Genomic DNA, 5,820 nt, shown 5'->3' with positions numbered 1-5,820 from the left:
ATATATATATATATATATATATATATATATATATATATATATATATATATATATATATATATATATATATATATATATATATATATATACATACATACATATATTCATTTATTAAATAATAATAATAATAATAAAACTCCCCAGAAAAAAGTTCACTTTTTCTCAAGGAAGACAAAGGGCAGGTGCTCAAGCCCTCTTTGATGTCTATGTGTGCATGTGCCTCTGTGTGTGTGTGTGTGTGTGTGCGTGTGTATGAAAACGGTGTTCTGGATGTTGCTCTGTGGTTGCTAAGATGTTCTGGGTATTTCTAAGTGGTTGCTAAGATGTTTTGGATGTTTACTAGATGGTTTCTATGGTGTTCTGGGTGTTGATAGATGGTTGCTAATGTGTTTTGGAGGTTGCAAAGGTCTTCTGGATGTTAGCCAGATGGTTGCTAAAGTATTCTGTTGGTTGCTCAGATGTTCTGGATGTTGCTAGGTGGTTTCTAAGGGGCTTCTAATGTGTTCTGGGTGATGATTGCTAAGATGTTCTAGGTGTTTGATATATGATTGCTAATGTGTTATGGGTGTAACTAGGTGGTTGCTAAGATGTTCTGGGTGTTGCTATGGTGGTTGCTAACGTGTTCTGTATGTTGCTGTGTGGTTGCTAAGTTGTTCTGGGTGTTGTTATGGTGGTAGCGAAGGTCTGGTGTTGTTAGGTGGTTGCTAAGATGTTCTGTGTGTTGCCATGGTGGTTGCTAAGGTGTTCTGGTTTTTACTAGGTTGTTGCTAAAGGTTTGATGTTGCTAAGCATTGCTAAGATGTTCTAGGTGTTGCTAGGTGGTTTCTAAGGTGTTCTGGGAGTTTGATAGTTGGTTGCTGATTGTTCTGATGATTGTTAAGATGTTCTGTATGTTGTATTGGTGGTTGCTATGGTTTGGTGTTGCTAAGTGGTTGCTAAGATGTTCTGGGTGTTGCTATGGTGGTTGCAAAGGTGTTCTAAGTGTAGCTAGGTGTTTGCTTACCAGAAAAGTATCAGCACAACTCAACAAGTCACATAGTTTTAGACTGAACACCGCTTATAAGGTCTTACAGGAATATTGTGTGTGTTGAGAATACAAATTAGACGTACAATAAACACCCTCCTCTCGACTCTTGGTTTATTTGAGCAGATATTAGATGTTGTTGTTTCACACAGTGAGAAACCAACACACTAATGAGCTAAAACTGGGATCACTGAGCCGAGAATTTAATATTCATGAGTACAATTCCAAACATAATCTCATTCCATGATGATTACTTGCATGCAGCCAATTAAAACTGACAAATCGTGTGGCATTTGTTCGTTTGCAAACACTGAGATCTCTATCACAGACATGAATGATTCCTCAAATCATGTGTGTTGTTCGGGAGAGTCTGCTGCTACTTTACTAAGTGATCAAACAAACCATTTTCACCTGCTGGACCAGAAAACAGCTGGAAGAATCCCACAGACACACTTTAGAGCCTAAACTATATCATGGTGATGCTAGGTGGTTACTAAGCTGTTCTGGGTGTTGATAGGTGGTTGATACAATGTTCTGGTGGTTCCCAAGATGTTTTGGTGGTTGCTAATGTGTTCTTGACATTGACTAGATGGTTGCTAAGGTGTTCTGGGTGTTTGATAGATGCTTGCTAAGGTGCTCTGGATGTTGCTAGGTGGTTGCTAAGGTGTTCTTGATGTTGGCAAGATGTTCTGAAGGTGTTCTGTGTGTTTGCTAAGTGGTTGCTAAGGTGTTCTGGGTGTTGATAGGTGGTTGCTAAGGTGTTCTGGTGGTTGCTAAAGTAGTTCTGGATATTGAATAGGTGGTTGATAAGGTGTTCTGGGTGTTTGATAGATGGTTGCTAATGTGTTCTGGGTGTTGCAAGGTGGTTGCTAAGGTTTTCTGGATGTTGCTAGGTGGTTGCTGAAGGTTTTCTGGATGTTGCCAGGTTGTTTTTAAGGTGTTCTGGGTGTTTGATAGATGGTTGCTAATGAGTTCTGGATGTTGCTAGGTGGTTGCTAAGGTGTTATGTGTGTTGCTATGTGAGTTGCTATGTGGTTGCTAATGTGTTTCTAAGTGTTCTGGGTGTTGATAGGTGGCTGCTAAGGTGTTCATTGTGTTGCTATGTGGTTGCTAAGGTGTTCTTGGTGTTGCTAGGTGGATGCTAAGAAGTTCTGGGTGTTGCTATGGTGGTTGCTAAGGTGGTTGTCTACCAGCAAAGTAACAGCAAAACTCAACAAGTCTCATGGTTTTAGGTGTCACTGAGTGGTAACTATCAAAACTGTTCTTATGCTTACAGCAAAAGCAAGAAAATGGTGCTTATATAAAAATTTTAATTACCAGTTTTTTTTTTTCAGTTTTAGTAGACCTGTGAACACTCTGCACTGAAAAATCCTGTCAGAATGCAGGAAAAGGTGAACAAAATTGGGGTAATTGGCACAAATCTGATCTGTTTATGATAAAAAAAAAAACAGTTTACTTGACAAAAAACTCAGCTGAAGGTGTTTATATGACCTCACACATTGTCATGCTATTAAGTAAGCACACTCATTAACTGTGTTTACATGTGTGCTCTTATACTGATGGTTTAATAGGCTGATGATGTGTAAGATAATGTAAACACCTTGCACCTTAGTGTTCTTTAATTAAACCTGATCAGCATATGTAGATTTTACCCATTACCCTGATTTCATCAATCAAGAAAATGTGTACAAATACATAATAGATCAAGATGACATCTCTGTCTCTCGGTCTATTTCTGTGTCTCATGCAGCATGTGTCAGACTCTGTTCCGTGTTTTTGTGAATGTCTGTTGATGTCCACCTTCTCAGCTACATGTGTTTTCCTGGTTCCCTTGTTTCTATTACAACTTCCTTGTTGATGTACGACGTCTCCTCGTTCCTCACTCCGCACTCCAAGACAGTAGCCGATACGTGACAGAATACCGAACCCAAAACAGTAAGCGGCGCCCCTTCTCGTTTTGAAAGTCTTCTGTTTTCCTTTTTAGTAATTTAGCAGACGCTTTTATCCAAAGCGACTTACAAATAAGAAAAAGTAATTAAAACTAAAAGCTAAAACTCTATAAATACTATATATATACACACACATTTAAGAAAATAAAATAAATAAAATAAAAATAACAAATGCATACAACAACATTTCAAAACTAAAACATTTAAATGAAAACAAAAAAATAAAGCTAAAAACAATTCAAACATACACAAATAAGAAAAAGTAATTAAAACTAAAAGCTAAAAGCTTTTAAGAAAATAAAAGAAATTAAATAAAAATGGCAAATGCATACAACAACATTTCAAAACTAAAACATTTAAATGAAAAAAAAAATAAAATAAAGCTAAAAACAATTCAAAAATATTAAAAGAACAAAAGGTATGAGTATAATAATGATTCTAACATAACACTAAGCCAAACACCAAAAAACAACTACATATGTGTATGTACAGCCACACACATATACATATACATATATATAAATACATTAAATATATATATATATTATTTCATTTCCATTTTGTATGTTGAAGTACTGAAATAACTCAAAATAAATAAAAGAAACTTGATAAAAAGCCTACATAGACATAATAAAAACTAATAAAATGACAACATTACTACAACTGTAACTAAAACTAAAATAGATAACTAATACAAATCAAAGTACATTAGTTCATCAGTAATCCTAAAAAAATAACACTGAGGCAAACACACATGCTAAAATAACAACAACTTACTGACACATAGTAAGAAACAGATTATAAAAAACTGAAGCAGAAGTGGACTAAGAAGTCCTGTGTGTTTCTCCCCGCGGCATTGGAAGTAGCCGCTCGTTTTATCGCCCTAGCCCACAGAGATCTCCCCTTATGCGTGGGAGTTCAGCAAGATCGCCCCAAAAACAGCGCTGGACGACGCCACGCTCAACTCTCTGTTCTGGATTGGGGCCAATTGCTATCGCCCCGTGGACCTCCCAGACACCACAGGACTGAGTTGGAGGGAAGGGATCCTCCGGTGTCTGGAGAGCATCCAGCCCCGGTCCAGAACCAGCCCGCCGGCCGTTCCTCAGTCAAGGCCGCCGGCCGTGGCATTCTCAAGCCTGCCGGTGTTGTGCCGAATTCTGCACCCCTGCCAGATTATGCACCCCCTCGTTGAAGTTGCTACCTGATTGTCTAATCCCAACCCCACCCCTAATCCTAACCCCTCCCCCACACCTACTCCTAAACTTATCAATGCTAGGGGGTGCTATAATCTGGAAGGGTGCAAATTTCAGCACTACACCGGCTGTTCCTCAGTCAAGGCCTCCGGCCGCGGCATTCTCAAGCCCACCGGCCACTCCGAAGTTAAGTCCGCCAGCCGCTCCTGTGTCAAGTGCACCGACCACGCCTTTCACCCCGAACATAAAGGGGAATCTAAGGAGGAGAAGGCGGTTGGTTCTAGTCCCTAGGCTCGCGCCAGTGTCGACTCCAGCCCCAGAGCTCGCTCCAGTGTCGGCTCCAGCATCAGAGCTTGCTCCAGTGTTGGCTCCAGCCCCAGAGCTTGCGTCAATGTCGGCTCCAGCCCCAGAGCTCACTCCAGTGTTGGCTCCAGTCCCCGAATCCAGCCCAAAGAGGGCTCCAGTTCCCGAGTTTAGCTCACGGAGGGCTCCAGTTCCCGAGTTTAGCCCACGGAGGGCTCCTGTTCCCGAGTTTAGCCCACAGAGGGCTCCGGTCCCCGAGTCTAGCCCAGAGAGGGCTCCAGTCTCCAAATTTAGCCCAGAGAAGGCGTCAGTCCCCGAGTTTAGCCCTGAGAAGCCTCCAGTCCCCGAGTTTAGCCCAGAGAGGGCTCCAGTTCCCACGTCCAGCCCAAGGAGGGCTCCAGTCCCAAGTCAAGCCCAGGGAGGGCCACAGTTCCCGAGTTAGGCCTACGGAGGCCCTCTAAAGACTATATTCTCCCCAAGTGCCGAGGCCAGGCCTCCTGAGTTCCCTGCTCCGCCATGGCTCCCCGAGCTCCCTGTTCCGCCATGGCCTCCTGAACTGTCTGCACCGCCATGGCTTTCTGAGTACCCTGATCTGCCGTGGCCTCCTGAGTTCCCTACTCTGCCCACCCCCCGTCCCTGGTGGAATTGTTACGGCACGGGATGCGCCTTCCCGGAGGGGGGAGTAATGTTAGACTCTGTTCCGTGTTTTGTGAATGTCTGTTGATGTCCACCTTCTCAGCTACGTGTGTTTTCCTGGTTCCCTTGTTTCTATTAAAACTTCCTTGTTGATGTACGACATCTCCTCGTTCCTCGCTCCGCGCTCCAACACAGTAGCTGATACGTGACAGCATGAACGTGTGTGTATGAACACACACATCTACTCTAACAAGCGTGCTAAAAGCTCATTGGCACATGTGTGGTGAGTGTGTGTTGCTCTCTAGGAGTGTGAGAGTGATGGTCTGAGGGTCACGACCCTACTTAACCCAGTTTTCTGCATTTTCTGTCTCTAAATGAAGCTGTTTTTCTCTTGGAACGACGGGTTCCTTTTTTACAGAGACATTTGGATGCACTCATACAGCTCATATTTTCACTGACATTTACTTCACCTACATATGCACCGTGATTCTGCCTCGACCATTCAGCTTTAATTCCTCTAGTAAACAAACTCCAGCGGGATGTTCCCGTCTCATTCTGGATTCTAATGCAAACCAGCTCGCTCGTATCACACACTTTCACTTACAGCCATGGCTCGACATCTGCCTGAAAAGATCTCCTCTCTCTCAGAACAAAAAAGGACAAAACGAACCATACTGATCGCAATCTTGTGGAACAGAGAGCGGCTCGTGTTAAT

Source organism: Sinocyclocheilus grahami, unplaced genomic scaffold (assembly GCF_001515645.1).
Source record: "Sinocyclocheilus grahami isolate Dianchi unplaced genomic scaffold, SAMN03320097.WGS_v1.1 scaffold1110.1, whole genome shotgun sequence".
Taxonomy (NCBI): Eukaryota; Metazoa; Chordata; class Actinopteri; order Cypriniformes; family Cyprinidae; genus Sinocyclocheilus; species Sinocyclocheilus grahami.
This window is presented reverse-complemented; position numbering follows the sequence as displayed.